General features: G+C 44.7%; 1 protein-coding gene across 3 annotated transcripts in view; it reads right to left on the reverse strand.

Moving 5' to 3' along the window:
- EPHB1 (EPH receptor B1) overlaps positions 1-17,715 on the reverse strand; it is a 431,060-nt gene that overhangs the window by 220,798 nt on the left and 192,547 nt on the right. The window lies entirely within an intron of this gene.

Consider the following 17,715-nt stretch of genomic DNA (forward strand, 5'->3'; position numbering starts at 1 on the left):
CAGCATTAAATAGTTTCACAACCACCACCACCACTAAATATACCCAAAGCATTTTCATCATCGCTAACATAAAACTCTGTGTCCATTAAATAAGAACTCCCCATTCCCTTTTCCTCCTTGCCTCATAACCTCTCTTCTTTTTTGTCCCTGCACATCTGCCTATTCTAGGTACCTTACATAAGTGAAATCATAAGTATTTTTCCTTCTGTGTCTGTCTTCTTTCACTTAGCATACTATTTTCAAGATCCATCTACGTTGCATCTATCAATATTTCATTCTTTTTTATGGGTGAATAGTATTCCATTGTGTAGAAATACCACATTTTGTTTCTCTATTCATCTGATGGACATCTGGGTTGTTTCCCCCTATTTTAGCTACTGTGAATAATGATGCTGTAAACATTTTTGTACAAAATGTTGAGTCCCTGTTTGAGTCCCTGCTCTCAAGTCTTTTGGGAAGTATTCTTTTTAATGGCAAAAAGATTGGAAACAAACTAAATAGCTATTAATAAGGGATTAGTAAAATAAGTTATTGCATATCCATACATTAGAATACCATCCAACCCTTTAGAATGAGGCAGGCTTATGAATTCTGGTATGGAATCATCTAAAGGATATTACATTAAAAAAAAAGAGGAGGAAGAGGAAGAAGAGGAGGAGGAAGGAGAGGGAGGGAGGAAAGGGAGAGGAAGGGAGGGAAGGAACAGCATGGACAATGGCAGTAGCAGGAGGAACTGAGTGCATGCCCGATTTACAGACTGTCTCTGGAAGGCTCCACAGGAACCTGTAAGAGCAGTGCTCAGGAGGCCACTGGGCCCAGGGTCAGCAGTGAGGAAAGACATTCTTCACTGTATGCCCTTTGTACTATTGGAAATATTTTAATGAACTGAATGTTTTGCCTTCTGAAAATTAATCAATATGCTTTTTAATTGGCATGTGATCTCTTAAGATTTTAAATTTGGTCACAGGTCCATCAGAAGGTGGGGTGTGTGACAGCCAGGAGGCTGCGGAACAGCCCTGGAAAATGGAAGCAAATGACCGTCTGGCATTAATCGCTTCAAGTCCTAGAAACATCACTGCTTCCCCATCTTCAAACACTGAGCTCACTGTCAAAAGCCTCCCCGGTGCCTTGTAGTCTCTCAATTCTAATCCCCATGTTTCTTCTTTTCTTCCACCTCTCCCTAGAAAAGCCATTTTGAGAGAGGCAAGGTGAAGGATGTGGGCTCACCCCGCTGGAAAGGGAGGCCATCGAGTGGGGCTTCAAAGTTGCAGGGACACCCTGCCCCGGGGAGGGTCATGCTCCATCAATAGAGACTCCCGGCAACCTCCTCCAGGCTGGATGTGTCGAAAAGGTTTCTGCTCAGAGCCAGTGGAACAGACCTCACAGGATGATAATCAAATCATATTTTTGAAAATGAGATGAGGAGAGGGGAGTCAGAACAAAAGCCAGTGAAAAGAAAAATAAGTTGGAAGTCACAGAAATTGGCGCTCTGTATTCTAAGGACTTCCTGGCTCCTAGCAGGGTTTGAGATTAGTGTTGATAATAGCTTCACCATAGGATCACAAAAAAATCAATGGAATTGGGACCGAGGCAGGATCCATTTATCTTCTTGGGGTGAAATAGAAGGTGTGATTTTAAAAAGACAAATTATACCGAATGCGTGTAATTGATGTGCATACACAGAACCGCGCAAGGAAGGCCAACCGCACACAATTGCACAATATCAGGCATTATTCTCATCAAGAATTTCTTGTAACAATGCCAACCCCAGGGCACGGTTCAAGTACCCTGGAGAGTAGTACTAGGAATTGAGTTCTAGAATATGCTGGATGATTGCTGCATGGTTAATTATTTGTTTGAAAGGGCAATGCAGAACACTGAAAGGAAAAGCCAATTTGCAGGTCCTGCTTTATAATGAAACTACTTGGTTGGGACAGGACTCCAGGGATTACTTAATCCATCCCTGTGCCTCTCATTTGAATGGACTGTCTACACCTCACATGAATTCTCCCCCTTAGTTTAAAAGCCTTTATTTAAGTGAGTGTCACCTCTTTGAACTAGATATATACTCTCAAGGGCAGGGATGATGGCCTCATCACCTTTATGGTATCAGTACCTGACACACAGAAGATTCTCAAAGATGTTTTATTTATTAATTGATTAATTAGTTAATGAAGTAAGATTAATATCCTGTTTTTCAACCCAATAAGTCTATCGTAAGCCCAGTTCAGTGCTGGCTATTTTACAGCGGGCTTTCTTGTCCAGTTGACAGCGCTGAGCCAGGCTGGGTGGGTTCAAGTCAGCCCTCGGAGAGGTAAATGCCCGGAGAGGGGGTAGGCAGGGACACAGAGGAGAGTGAGGCCAAGTGCTGCCCGGCGTCTGGGGATCAGACAAGGACATCCCCACAGAGCTTCACTGTGCGTCCGCAGCCGATGAACTTCACGTCTCCGGAGACAGAATGGGGAGCAATACCTCACAGTACCCGAAAGGCGAGGAAAAGAGGGTTTGGGTCCAGAAGAAGTCCCTCTCCTGGCTAAACCAAAGCCACTGCTTCAGAGCCTTCCTCGAGCCTTCCAGAAAGGCAATCAATGTTAGCACACGGCAAAAGACCACCTGAAGCCAGAGGCCGTCAAGGCTCTCTCGTGGTGCCACCCAGCATCCAGTTGAGAGGCTTATTCTGCCCCTCGTCTGGGCCCAAGGGCTGCCAGGAACCTTTTTCAGTCTTCTCCTTTTCGCCACACCAGGCCTGGCTGGGCCTTGCCCCCTCCTTTGCAAGGAGGCAGAAGGGGGAGCACCCTCCCCACCTCCGCCGCTACCTTAAGGTGAACCCACCACAGCCGCGGTGCTGGCCGGACCCAGTGGGAGGCAGCCCTTGCCCTTGGGGGCTCTCAGACCACGTCTTCTCTCCACATGGTTGACTTCACCCTGTGCAGATCAGAGTCAGACCGGCTCTTTCAAATATTCCTTCTCGGCCTACAAATTGTTCTTTCTAGTCACAACCTCCTTCCCTTAGGATATAAAGCTGATCAAATCTTCCCCATGCCAACAACAGCAACATCAGTAACCAAAACAAAAACCTTCTGGCATGCTGATCTCCCCTCAAGCCCTCTTTTTTCTCTTCTTTTTCTTTTTCAATCTGCATGGAACTGCTTCCTCTTCCTCAACCCACTCAGCCTTCCAACTCAGGAAAGGACTGCCTCCATCTCCTGAAACTAAAGGTCACCAGTGATGGTCCAGGCATGCAATCACCTCCCTCATCACCCCTCTCAGCCAGGTGGCCAAGCCCGCCATCGCTGACCGGTCCTCCCTTAGGTGTCCTCCAGGCACCTGTGCTTCATCAGACCTTCTCCGCTCCCCCGACCTCTCCGCCTGCGACTTCTGTGCCTCCCTCGCTGGCCTGTGCCCCTCCTCCTGCTGCTGTCATGTCCCTCAACTTCTCTCTGTCCACTCTCCTTTCCTTCCTCTCTATGTTCCCTTTCTTGGCAATCATATCCCAATTTAATTCAAAAACTAGTATTAAACACCAGGCACAAGGCACTGTGTTAGACACTGTTGGTGTCGTGGTGAGTTGTAATTCTTTCCAAAACCTGACAGACAAATGTCAGACGGGGGGTGGGTTCAGACTGATAAATGGATGATTTAATATACTACATGAAGAAGACTTTCAGGCTCAAAATGGGGAGAGCAGCCCCCAAGACACTCCCAATCTTTCAGGTCAATTATCATGATGTCAGACAAACAGCAGAAGTTCACGACACCCTTTCTCCAAACGAATACTGAACGATAATCCAGTGTCAGAGTAGGGGAGAGGAAGATGCACCAGGATGGATGAAAGAACCCACTCGAGCTTAGGACATGCTTTCCCTGACTCAATTACCCGAAACGGAATCTGCCAGAGAAAAAAGGCAGTAAGTGCCACCCTCCGTCCCTGTGTCAGAGGCTCCAGGCTGCCACCAGTGAGGAGCTGGGCTATGCTAAAGATCAAGCAAGTTTCCATTTCACCCGTTATGCTCTCTTCCCTTCCCAGAACACAGCTGCACAGAACAGGGCCACCCAAGACCTGCAAGTGGCATCAAGCATCTGACAGCTGCTGGCCAAAGCGGGAAGCACTCGCGGGAAGGGGTGAGGTTAGAAATGCCCAGAAGTGGTACTGGCAGGGAACCGTAATTTTCTCAGACTGCATCAGACCAGAAGAAACAAAGAACCAGATGCTGCAGGTCAAAGGAATATGCCCCTGCTCAGAGCAGAGACACATCAAGGGAGACATTTCAGATATGGGCAAGTAATGGGGACCTCTGCAGCTAGTACAGAAATGAGAAGGGGTGAAATCACCCAAAAGTGGGCAGAAAGAGAGTCCCAGGACAGACGTACTCACGCTGTCTGTGGAACCTCACCAAGTCCCACCAAAGTGCATCATGTTCAAAGGAGAAGGAAAAACACCACATACGCCACAATGGGAACATCATTCTGTAGACTCAGAGGAAGAGCACACCTCTAAAAATGAGATGCCCTGCAATGCAGAAGAAAAATTCAGGAAGATGTACACTTTTTCAGTAGTGTGCAAGAAAGCATGGCTTCTAAGTCACAGGAGCAGAAAGTCACAAGAAGGCACAATCTGCAGGATGAGATGGAAAAGAAGATGCTTTCCAAAGGGAAAGATAGCAAGGGAACTAAAAATGCAATCACAGAAACAAAGCCACTTTGCAGGCAGGGAAGGCTAGCAGTGAAGCTTCAGGATATGAAGTCAGTAACACAGAAAACAAATGGGAAAGAAATTAAAACAATATGGCAGAAGGTGAAAGAGCTGGAAAATAGAGAATGAAGAGCCACATGCAGATAATGAGGATTCCTAAAATAGAATCCACAAATGAAGCAGAAGAGAAATGAAAGATATAATGTAATAAAATGTTACTGAGCTGAAGATAAAGGCCTGTGTGTACAGACAGATGGGCTCACCAGGCAAAGTCAGCAAAAAGCGACCCTAGACACATCATGGAAAATAATCAAGATAATGTTGGAGAGAGAAAGCCGTCTGCTCGCAGGTTGAATAGGTGGCTTCAGACATCTCTGACATAGAACAGACCTGAGGGTAGAGGAGAACACGGGCAGTAACATAGAGGACCTTTCCAGTCAGGGGGAAAGACAGAGTCACAAGTTAGCTGCTGGAAGACAAAGTAAATCCCTACCTTATGCCAAATCCCCAAAATGAATCTCTATTGGATTAAATACTTAAATGAAAATTTAAGCCATAAAAATAAATATGGCAAAACACAGATGAATATTTGTAAGTTTGGGGGAGAAAGAACTTGCAAAGAGGGAACCAGAGGGAAAAGCACATAAGGAGAAAGACTGATAGAATAACTACAGAAAAATGTTAAGGTTTGCTGCAAAAATGCTGTTCTAAATCAAATGACAAAACAAGGGGAAAAAATGAAATATATATGAAGGTTTGTATCATTCAAATCAATAGAAAAATGGGTAAAGACTGTCAACAGGAGATTAACAAAGATGAAATACAAACAAGTATTTAGTCCAACTGGTAATCAAATTTAAAAATCTAAATTCAAACAGCTAAAATTTAGCACTTTTCAGCTATCAGACTAACCTAAAATCAAAAGAATTATAAGGACCATGGTGGGAACAGTCAGGGGTCACTCATGGTCATCCAGGATCTGAAGGATCCATCAGTACAGCATCTCTGAATGGCAACTGGAAATTTTTATCAAAAGTCTTAAAAATGGGAAAAAATTTAATCCAAGAATTCTGCTTAGAATTTATCTTTAGAATAGCATCCATTAAGTTATCAAACATATGTGAACAAGGAACTTCATCAGGTATTATTATAACAGCAGGAGAAAAAAAGTGAAATGACCTAGAGGTCTCAGTTCAGTGAAATGAGTCACTGAATTTAATATAAGGCAAGTGTTAACATGATAACACAGGCACCCACTGACATGGAGGGGGAAACAATACATTGTTAAAAAAAAGTCATAAAAGTATATGCCACCATTTTTTATTAAAAAAATACACACACACACACACCATATGCCGAAACATTACTAATAGTTACGTCTAGATAGCAAGACGACAGATTTTTTTCCTTTATGTTTACTTGTATTTCTATTTTTTTTACCATGAATATGAATTATGCATGAATTATTTCCAACTTGTTTTAAAATACAATTAAAATGCCCTAGAGTACAATTCCTGGGTCATGTGATAAGCACATCTTTAGTTTTGTAAGAAACCATAACACCCTTTTCCAGAATGGTACTGGCAATGTGTGAGGGATAGAGTTTCTCACATCCTTGTCAGCATTTGCTGTTATCACTACCTTTAATTTTAGCTATTCTGATAGGTGTGCAGTGATATTTCATTGTGGTTTTAACTGGCATGTCCCTAACAAGAAATGGTGTTGAATACCATTTCATGTGCTTATGGTCCATCTGTATAAAAATGAAAATTTAAGTTCACACAAAAATTTGTACATGAATGTTCATAGCAACATTATTCATAATTGCCAGAAACTGGAAACAATCCAAATCGTCTCTCAACAGGCTAAACAACCTAGAGTACATCCATACCATAGAATACTACTCAGCAATCAAAAGGAACACACTTTTGATACATACAATTTGGATGATCTCAGCTGAATTACGCAGAGTGAAAACAGCCAACCCCTAAGGGTTAGAGACTATATAATTCCCTTTATACAGAAATCTTGAAAATACATAATTATAAAGATGGAGAGTAGACTGGTTGCCAGGGTAAGGGAGAAGGAGGAAGAAGAGAATAAGCTATGGCTATAAAAGGGGATCACTAAGGATGCTTATGATAAATTGCTCTGTATCTTGACTGTGGTGATGGTCCTCTGATTCTACACATGTGATACAATGGAATAGATCTAAATACACACACACACACACACACACACACACACACACACACACACACACAAGTGAGTGCACGTAAAACTGGTGAAATCTGCATAAGATCAATGGATGGCACTGATCAGTGTTAATTTCCTCCTTGTGACATTGCACTACAGTTATGCAAGATGTTCTCACTGGGGAGAACTGGATGAAGGGCACATAGGTCCCTCTGTATTATTTCTTATACCTGCCTAAGAATCTATAATTTTCTCAAAATAAAAAGGTAAAAAAGACAATGGGACATAAAAACATACAGTGAAGATACAACAAAGTATGTGTCAAACCATAGTTAGGCTGGAACACTGGAAGTTAGAGAGGCACAGTGGGAATTCTGTCCCACAAGGGATTCAGGGAGGCCTCCTCAAGAAAGGTTGACTGAGGAATCTGGAAGGATTGCAACCAGCAAGAGCATTCTCAGGCACAGAGCAACAGAGGATGGGGATATAGCCTGAGATCCTGTGATGACTGTATCTCTGGGAGGGCAGACAGGGACAGAGGATGCCCTGGGAGGGCCAACTTTTTTCCCCATGTTGTCATGCTGTTTTGCTTACTTATCATATCATTCATTTATTTATTCATTCACTCATTTGTTCAACAAATATTCTCCATGGGACAGACAGTACACCATGCCCTGGGGATAAAATGACAAGTAAAATTAGACCAACCTTGTCCACCCCACTCCAGCCAAGATCTTGATGGGGAGATATACAAACAGAAACATCAAATACATTATTGTGTGATAAATGCCATGACAAGGTATGCACAGATATGCACAGGGTACGTGTATGGAAGAGGCATCCAAATCTGGAAGAGGTGGCATCTGGGCTAAAACCAGAAGCATGAGTGACAGCAAGCCAAATGAGGAAAAAATGGGGGAGGATGGCCTTTGAGAGAAAAGGAATCAATGGTTTATACAAAGACCCAAAGGTAAAAAACGTGTGTCACAACTGGGGAAACCCAAGACGTTAAATGCAGCTGGAAAGCTCATCAAACCCAGGATCCCATAGCATCCTGAATGCCATACTAAGAAGTCTGACTCTTAGGACGCTGGGGAAACCCCTGAAATCTTTTCCACAGGAGAGGCTCACGATCAGAACTGGGTTATGGGAAGATCATTCCGAGTGCAGAATACACCGGGGTGCTGCAGGGAATCCCAGCTCCAGGACAACACCATACAGCCCTCCCGAGCTCTCACACGGAGCTTCCTGGCTCCCCGTGCTGTGGTCAGCGCATGTCCCCTCAGGAAGCACTGAGTTCTGATGGTTTATGGAGTCCTGAGCTCCTGGGCCAAGCTCTCTCCCATCCCCGATCAATTGCTCCCTGTCACAAGCTGATCTTGCTCCAGTTCTTTACTTTCTGGATCATAAAGTTGTCCTCTGTGTGACTTAGGAGGCTCTCTGGTGCTGGGCATTTATAACCCAGAGATACCTGTGCAGTCAGCAGCCCCCATTAGTGTGCTGCTTGACAATTTAGCTGTCCCTTCTGAGGCCAGGATTAGATCTATCTGTTTCCCCAGGTCTTGCTCGCTTGGCATGGGGATGAGACTGGATGGCTTCCTAGGCTGTGCTTTGGCAGCAAGGGCAGCCGGCAGCCTGTGCTGCTGTGCTTAGAAAGAGACAGGGCAAGCACTGCAGATAGGCAAGCTGGCAGTGCAGGCATGCAGGGGCGGGCGCACAGCACCCTTTCTGGCCAAGCAGGCATCATTCTGGACTGCGAGATGCCTGCTGGGGACAAGTGTAATCTGGACAACGGCTTTCAGAAGAGGATAGGGGCTGGTGGAATGGGGGGAGACCACCAGTCAGTCCCAAACCCGGTGAGAACCAAGAGGCAGAAAACCACAGATAGGCTCCTCTCACAGGCGGTATCCAGGGACCACAAGAGCAGGACCAGTGTGGTATGAGGAAGAAGGGGGCCTGCATGATTTTGTTCCATCTGCTGTCTCACTGCAGGTGGATAGATGAATGAGACAGGTCTCACCCTCCGGGAGCTCCCAGCATAATGGGGGTATGACAAGACACTGGGGCTCCACCCTGCCACCATCTGACTCTATACACTCTGTTTTCTGTTGGAGGCAAAATGCTGACGCTGTGGGCCCAAGAGATTTTGAGGGCATCACATCAGCAGCCCAAGCACTAGCAAAGATCCCTTTCACTATGTCAGAATCATTTTTTGCTCATGTTCAAATGCTTACGGTAGTGTCTGGAACATAGTAGATGGTCAGTCAAAACTGGTGGGATGTTTGTCTTGCTGTAACCCCTTTGTCTCAGGAAACAGGAACACAAGCAGCTTGCTTTCATCTCACTGACCTAGTCCTGGGACCAGAGGGAAGTTTGGAGCAGGCATCGTTTGCCACATGTATGGGGACACCTGTCCCAAAGGCGTCACCAAGTTCTCATAAGCTTGCGGCCTGAAGTGAGAGATGCCTACAGAGCTGGGAGAGAGCAGATCTCAGGCCTTCATTTTCACCCCAAGGCAGCCTATTTGCTCCCTGGACCACCCCCTCAGGTTCTGGGATGGTGTCTTGGCACCATAAATCACAGGCTTCTACAGCCACAGTGTCTCACTTTAGGTCCCAACTTTGAGCTCATTTAAAATATGACCTTTAAAAAAAAAATTACAAGGAAAAAAAAAGAAAAGAGAACAAGTCAGTTTTTCCTCACAGGGAGCCTGGGATTAAAGTTTCTACAATGCAGCTGGAAAACGTAGAGGCAGAGAGAGTCACAGGGAGAAACGGATAACTGGAAAAAAACAGCCCTGGAAACAGGCCTGCTTCCAGACTCAGCCATGGAGGGAAAGTCCCAAGAAAGTAACTGCACACTGCAACTTGGAGGAGAGGAGAATTTCAACACAGACAGCGGAGCTGTGCAAATAACAGAGGTGTGGCCTTGTGTGAGGGTTCCTTGTGGGCTCCTTGAGGTTGTGACATTTGAACTGTAATGTGACTTAGGGAACGAGGGGGAAGGAAGGGAGGCATGAGCCAAGCAGAGGGATCAATGCTGGAAAGGCCTCTAGTTAGAAGAGCACAGGGAGGGGCAGGCACGGAATGGGAAGCCGGCCCACAGGAAGGGCAGCCAGCAAGGGGGACAGCGGTATACACGGGAACTAGGGGTGAGGCCGGCAATCCACACAGCTCTGTGGGGCCAGTGTGGCACAAGTGGTGGCTTAAGGTTCTGAGAATTCCCTCTGGACCCCCTCATTTGGAGGGCTGCAAAGGAGCAAGCTGAAAGGGTCTTTTTAAACCTCTTTTTTATTTTCCAGGGCTAACACCCTTCTGGAAAGATAAGTCATGGGGCTCCACTCTGAAGCAGGCAAAGAATTCAAATACCAAGGCTTTACCCCTACTCCCATTCCAATTTCGAGGAAGACCAGTCTTGGCCGGAAGCATTGAACAAAGTTCCAGACAGAAAGTAGACATATTTATCTCCCTCAAAGACAATGTACAGACCCAGATGAGCTTTCCTCTTCCCCCAGGTACAGAAGGTGGAGGTGGGTAGTGACCCAGCACTCCAGGTGTGGCTCAGGCAACGTGGGCAGAGAGTCCCGGAGGAGCCACCCACTGCCCTTCAGAGAAACAGGAAATTTGCGCTGAGCTACCTTTGTTAAGAGTCACCGCAATGAAAAGAAATGAACAACGGGGCAAATACACAAACTCACTAACAACTGTCCGAAAAATAAGAAAGAAATACAGAAACATAACATGAAAAGAAAGGGAAAAAGAGCTCAGTAAGGAAGAAAATATAGTCCAAGAAATAAGCGTATCCACAAGGATTCATTCTCAGACGAATTCAATAATACAAAAGCTCAAAACCAGACGATAAAACAATAGAATAAAATTAGAAAGGGAGATGGCAGAGTTAAAGAAACAAGCTACAGATCAAGATAACAACATCATAAAATTAATAAAGCACAAGTGGCTACAGAGTTGATCCAGTTTAAGATCATGTAAATACATAAAACACAGATGATTAGCAAAGAAAAGGCTCAAAATAATCTATGGAGGAAAACTAGTATTCCTAAACTAGAGGTCCCAGCCAAAAAAAAAAAAAAAAAAAAGTGCCTACTCTGCTCAGAGAGCTAATAGGAAAAAATTTTTCTGAAAATGAAGGAATAATCAGCACAACCTGGTGGAGTTCCTAAATTCAAAGGTAAAAAAGTATTCAAGCAGCAGATGGAGCGAGCAGTCACTCTAAGGGGAAGCATAGGCAAGCCCCAGACTTGTCTATAGTGACATTCGCAGGCAGGTGTCCTCATGGATGTAGAACCTCAGGTAACGAAGAGTCCTTCCACAGGGAACAATTACTTGATAATGAAATTCAATCAACCAAGAGATAAATCCAAATAATGAGTTCAGCATGGAGAAGCTGTGATGGGGCAACTGGGAGTCATGACAGTCTCTTAAATATAGAAAGAAAATGAAAACATTCTGAAGTTGTTATAAACCTTATCATGAAAGAGTAATTTTAAAAAATTAACAAAAACTAGGAGGGGAGGAAGGGGAAGAGAGAGAAGAAATAGAAGTACACCAATTTCTTTATCTTTCATAGAAAGGGGTTAACTGTCAGCTACTTAAAACTGAAATAGGAAATTTAGAACAATAATTCTAGTTTCATCGTTTTTATAATATTCTTTCTTAATCTTAAGAGAACCTTTCAAGAAATAATATATTTTGGGCTGAAGAAACACAAAATGGAGAGATTTCCTCCGTTTTGTATTCATTTCTTTCTCTTCTGTTACATTTTTTAAAATTTTCTTATGTTTATTTATTTTTGAGACAGACAGAAACAGAGCATGAGTTGGGGTAGGGTCAGAGTGAGAGGGAGACACAGAAGCCGAAGCAGGCTCCAGGCTCCGAGCTGTCAGCACAGAGCCCAACATGGGGCTCGAACCCACCAACCGTGAGATCATGACCTGAGCCGAAGTCGGATGCCTAACCGACAGAGCCACCCAGGCACCCCCTCTTAGTTACATTTAAAGAAAATTAAATTACTGTTTTCAAGATTTAGCATTACCATAGTTTCCTAAAATTAGCTCTAACTCTCCATCTCTCTTTCCAGTCACAGTGAAGACAGATTATACAGACATATATATAAAATGGTGTTGACCTAAATTTAACAATGGTAGTTTCTGGATTTTTTTAAGTCATGTTTTACTTTACTCGCTATACTTTTTTCTTCTTTTCTTTTCTGGAATGTCAATAAAAATGTGTCACCTTAATAAAAACAAAGTCACTTTTCTAAAAATATAAATGTCACACAAAAAGGAGATCAATACATGTTGCATAAGTTAAAGTAATAATTAGGATTTCCATGTTAGTAATTCTCATTTACTAGGCCCCTACTTACTAAAACATTTTCAGAAACTCCCTCTCCACAGTTTTTATTTTATTTTATTTTATTTTATAAATAAAATAAAAGATAAAGACAGCGAGAGCACAAGCAGGGGAGAGAGGCAGGGGGGGAGACGGAGAGAATCTCAAGCAGGCTCCATGCTCATCAAGAAGCCCCACTCAGGGCTTGATCCCACAATCCTGGGATCATGACCTGAGCCAAAACCAAGAGTTGGACACTCAACTGACTGAACCACACAGGCTCCCCCTCCACAGTTTTGAAAAGGCATCTGTAATTCTCCTGCTCTCGCGCAGTAAACGCACACGCTAATTCGTTTTGTTGTTGTTGTTGTTTTGCCTTATTTTACCTTCCAATCAAACATTCAAAGCCCTTCTTACTTATATCACCTGCTACTTGGGCCCTGATGCTACAGACATACACTAATTGGGAAGTTTGAAACATTTTCAGGAGTCTTTATGTGATCAGCTCAGAAGAGCCCCGGGGGTATCCAATTCCTCAGCCTGCTCACTAGCGTGGCAGGAGAGACAGCCAGAGTTCCTCAGCTCCTGGCCCGGAACCCAGATCCCAAGTCACGCACATCTCAGTCCCCTTCCCGGAGCAGACTCAGACCAGGAAGGCATCACACGCCCCCCTCCAAGACTGTGTTGTGAAGCGTCTGGTACCGCTCCGCCTTCCACTCACTCTCTCTTCTCCTACCACCCACCAGTTCCTCTATTTCTAAATTATCTCCAGCAGCAGTGACTCAAAACCTGAGTATCCTGGAACAGAAATTGTCAAAGTATACAGAAATAAATCCAAGGATACCAGAATTTCATAAAAAGAGAATCTGTGTTTGGGGAGGGATTACTGTACACACAAATCCCTGTAAGTAATACAAGTGAAAACCACGTGGATATGGCTACCTGAATGCTTGTACCGTGTGTCTGTCATAGCCCATCCAGCTAGCATCCATTAGCAATAAGCAGGAGGGTGAGGGGGCAGGCATCTTCTGGTATTGATAGTCCTATTTTCAGGGTAATGGTGCATTCATTTACTGTGGTTGCTCTTATTAGGGCAGTTAGCACTTCAAGACACAATTTATAGAACCTGACAGTGATTCGTTCTGCTCATGTTTACTCATTTCATTAGGCTAACTGCTCCTCTTTGAAAAAAATATATCATTAGGCTGTTCTATGACTATGGTCACACACATTAAGCTGAAGACATAGGGAGGCCAGCATACTATTCATTTATTTGCTCATCACATCCCATTAGCATCTCTTGAGGTCTCGCCCATTTGGTGCCCAGCTCTGAGCCCACCACTTTGGATGCATTCTCTTTCTACCACAACAGCCCCGCTGGGTGGAGACACAGGGCTACAGGCTTATTAGAGTGAAGAGCGAGGACTGCCTCCCCAACCCCCAGCCGCTCAGATCTCAGGGGAGGACAGCTCCCGCGTGGCTACCAGCTCAGGCTCTGGAATAAGGCCAAGCTCCATAATTCCTGTCCAGCCTCAGACATGCTAGTCACAGTTCCGGGATTCAAGGTCCTCCTTAAATCAAACATTCACCTGCTACTTGGGCCCTGATGCTAGAGACAAAATGGAGCTGACGGAAGTACCTACTCCAAATCTGCTCGGGCTCCCCTAATAAAACACCACAAACTGGGAGTCGAAACAACAGATACTTATTTTCTCACGGTTCTCGAGGCTGAAGTCTAGGACCAAGGTGCCAGCAGGTGCGAGCTCACTCCTGAGCTTGCAGATGGTACTTTCTCACTGTGTCCTCACACAGCCTTTTCTCTGCACATGCATGGAGAGTGAGCTCGTTTCCCTTCCTCTTCTAATAAGGACATCAATCCTATCAGATCAGGTCCCCATTCTTAAGATTTCCTAACCTTAATCACATTTCTTAAAGACCCCATCTCCAAACACAGTCACATGGAAGGTCAGAGCTTCCACATGTGAATTTTGTGGGGACATAATTCAGTATGTAATCAATCAATGAGTTAATGCACATAATGCACTTAGGAGGATGGTGCCTATACATACTACACGCTTAATGTTAGCAATTATTACTACTGATATTGTTGTTTTCAAAACATTGAGTCATGATAGACTAATGTTTGAAGAACAGCGAGTGCCCAATATTTCATGGTTAAAGTTCCCTCCAGGTGAGTGTTTGGATGAGGTGTATACAGTAAGAAAGAAAATGTCGTTCATCTTAAGATCAGGTTAGAACAGCTATTCCTTCACTTAGACCTGCTAGAAGTGACAAAGCTGTATGCACACAGGGAATAAATGTAATGTGGCGAGATTTTCACAAAGATTAAATTTTCAAAGATTTCATAAAGATGAAATTCTTAAATGTGTAAGTTCTGAGATTGTATTTTTTTTTCTCTTTTTATTTTGGAAACATGTAATGAGGCTGTTCTAGAATTGTGATGACACGCATTGAGTTGAAGACAAAGGGATCCTCTGCTTTGTCCTTGTTTTGGTGTTAAACTAACCTCCCTTTAAGAAATGATGTACCTGGGTGGCTCAGTCAATTAAGAGTCTGACTTTAGCTCAGGTCATGATCTCATGGTTTGTAAGTTCAAATCCCGCATCAGGCTCTGCACTGACAGCTTGGAGCCTGGAACTTGCTTCAGATTCTGTGTCTCCCCCTCTCTCTGCCCCCTCCCCTCCTTGTGTGCTCTTTCTCAAAAATTAATAAATAAACATTTTTTAAAAAAGAAATGATGCACCGACAATTGAGGGAAGCTTTCATGTTCTTGTTTGGGCTGTGTGTGTGTGTGTGCGCGCACGCGCATGTGTATGCTTTAATATACTTAATGGAAAGCTTGTATTAGTAACCTGGTATTTTTCATATCGTTTTTGGTCCAGAAGCCTGGAGCCCATGGGCTGGACTCTGGTCTAATATGAACTGGAAAAGCTGAGCTCTCTGTCTCAGGCTTCCATTTTCCAGATAAGTAAGTTGGACCATGACCTCACTTGGGTGTTTCCAAGTGGTCTGGCTGATGTGGAACCTCAGCCAGTCCCTGAGGCAAACTTTCAGAATAAGCTGCATGTTGGCTGGCATGCATAATGCCATACACACACATATCGATGCATATGCTTATTTGTGAGGATTGGCAATTAAGAAAGCCTCTTTTAAGCTGCATTGCACTTGACAGGAACGACTTTAAAGGAACCAGCTAAGAGATAAAGCACCCCGAATAGGATGAACTCCGGCTAAATTCTCTAAACACTGTTACCACTTTTCTCAAATGAAAAAGATGGTTTCATGGAGTAATCATGAGGGATTTTCACAGCACTCACATTCTTTAATTATCTAGAAAACAGTCACTCCCCATGATTGTGGGATGAAGCTGAGGAGTTGGCATTTGAATTACCACATCCTGACCCGTTATGTTAAGCCTGAATTTATAATCTAAAGCAATGGCCAAAAGGCAGACTTCCTTATTTGAGTCTGATCCCTGAGTTGTTGCTAGTGAAATCTGTGTCTGATGGCCATTATCTGGGGCAAACACATTTTCTGCTTGGCTGGAACTGTGTGTGACTCCTGACCAGAGGCTTCCCAGCAGTCCCCAAAGCCATCTGCTGTCACGAATAAGCCAATAATTCAGGTTCAAACCACACTGGTCTCAGAATTATGGGGTGCTGGCATCCAAAGCCAACAGACAACACTGACCCTAAGCCGTCCAGCAGTGGGGGGCAGGAATTCTGGGAAGAAAGGAGCCTCAGTAAAAGGAAACTAAGAACAACAACAATAACATAAATAACTTGAGTACTAATATTTAGTGAGGGTTTGCGCCATCGTAGCTAACATGATGAACATGTTACTCATCTCATTTAATCCTCTCTACAACCCTATCAAATAAGTTCTATTATTATCCCATTTCATAGATGAGAAATCTGAGGCACAAGTAGCAAGTGGTGAAGTAGGTATAGAAAAGTCCTCGTTCCTGTTTTTAAGGAGTTCTCAAATCTCTGAAGAAATAAGGCATAGAGGCGCCTGGGTGGCTCAGTCGGTTGAGCATCCAACTTCGGCTCAGGTCATGATCTCGCGGTCCATGAGTTCGAACCCCGCGTCGGGCTCTGTGCTGACTGCTCAGAGCATGGAGCCTGTTTCAGATTCTGTGTCTCCCTCTCTCTCTGACCCTCCCCCGTTCATGCTCTGTCTCTCTCTGTCTCAAAAATAAATAAACGTTAAAAAAAATTTTTTTTACATAAAAAAAGAAATAAGGCATAAAGGGCCAGCTCAACTCAATCCCAACAGAAAGCCAACTAAAGGGGTTAATTGCACTCCAAGGAACCCCACCAAGAGGCAGGCCAGGGGTCCCAGGGTCACGGTAAGTTTTGTAAGGTACTCTACTGAAAGCTGACCAGAGTAGGAACCCAAGTGTCAGGACCGGAAAGCCAAGTTCAGCTATACGATAAAAGGGACTCAGTTGAACACATGATGCCAGAGTGGTGGTTTCCAGTGGTCCAGCACTCCCTTGGAGTAAACTCTGGGAGTCACAAACTCCATGAAGTCCTTACTAAGCTCCGCACCCTTCCACGGAGCTCCACTTAGGCCACCTAAGCTCCCTAACCCTGACCACAATGGAGCGTATGACATGACTGTTTTCCCTCTGCGCCTCACCTCTCCCTTGGCCTCAGGCCCCATGCTCACACCCTCATCAGTAGGCCTCTTGTAACACCCCCCACCTGGCAGTACACCAAGCTGTTGCCTCTGGAGGCTTTCTCCCAACCACTCCCCTGCCCCCTCACCCCAGGAAATGCATGTCTAGAGCTGCAGTGAGACCTAGTCCAATGTGGCAAGAGTGGCTCTGTGTAGACCCTTGGCTGGAAGCTCCGAGCCCTCAGGAGTTCCAGGACAGGGCCATTCCCTGTCTGGTGCCTGGAAGTAGCTTCTTCCCTAGACCTTCCAGAGAAGCTTCTCAGACAGCTTGATATTCCATTTGGTTGCCTGCTTGCCATCTGACATTGTCCAGCTTCTTCCTGGCCTTCCCTCTTCCTTTGGATCCTGGTTTCTCCCATTCTCCTTTCCTGGAAGCTCTGCTCATCCATCTCTCAAACTGTGGAGAGGGGCTGTCTGCAGGCTGCTGTCAGGGTCACTGTCCACAGGGTGGGTATGCCTCAGAGGGAGGGGAAGACTGCCCAGCTGCAGGGAGCTCATAGCTGGGGGCCACTGGGAGGATGGGTCCTTGCCCTGAAAAGGGCTTGTTCTCAGGCCTTCATTTGCAACTTGTGGTGAGAGAGAGGTACCGTGAGTGAAGCTCAGGGCCAGAACTCCTACTTCTTCATCCCCTTGACACCTTTTAGAGATTTTTATCATGAACTCAAGGAACTCCCTATGGCCACCACTAAGAGTCATCTGCTCCTTTGCAGACACAGAATATATTCTTCACCAGGCAAGTCCAGGACTGAGGTTACATCCACCAAACCCTCA

Source organism: Panthera pardus, unplaced genomic scaffold (genome assembly GCF_024362965.1).
Source record: "Panthera pardus isolate Hobbes unplaced genomic scaffold, ASM2436296v1 HiC_scaffold_16, whole genome shotgun sequence".
NCBI lineage: Eukaryota > Metazoa > Chordata > Mammalia > Carnivora > Felidae > Panthera > Panthera pardus.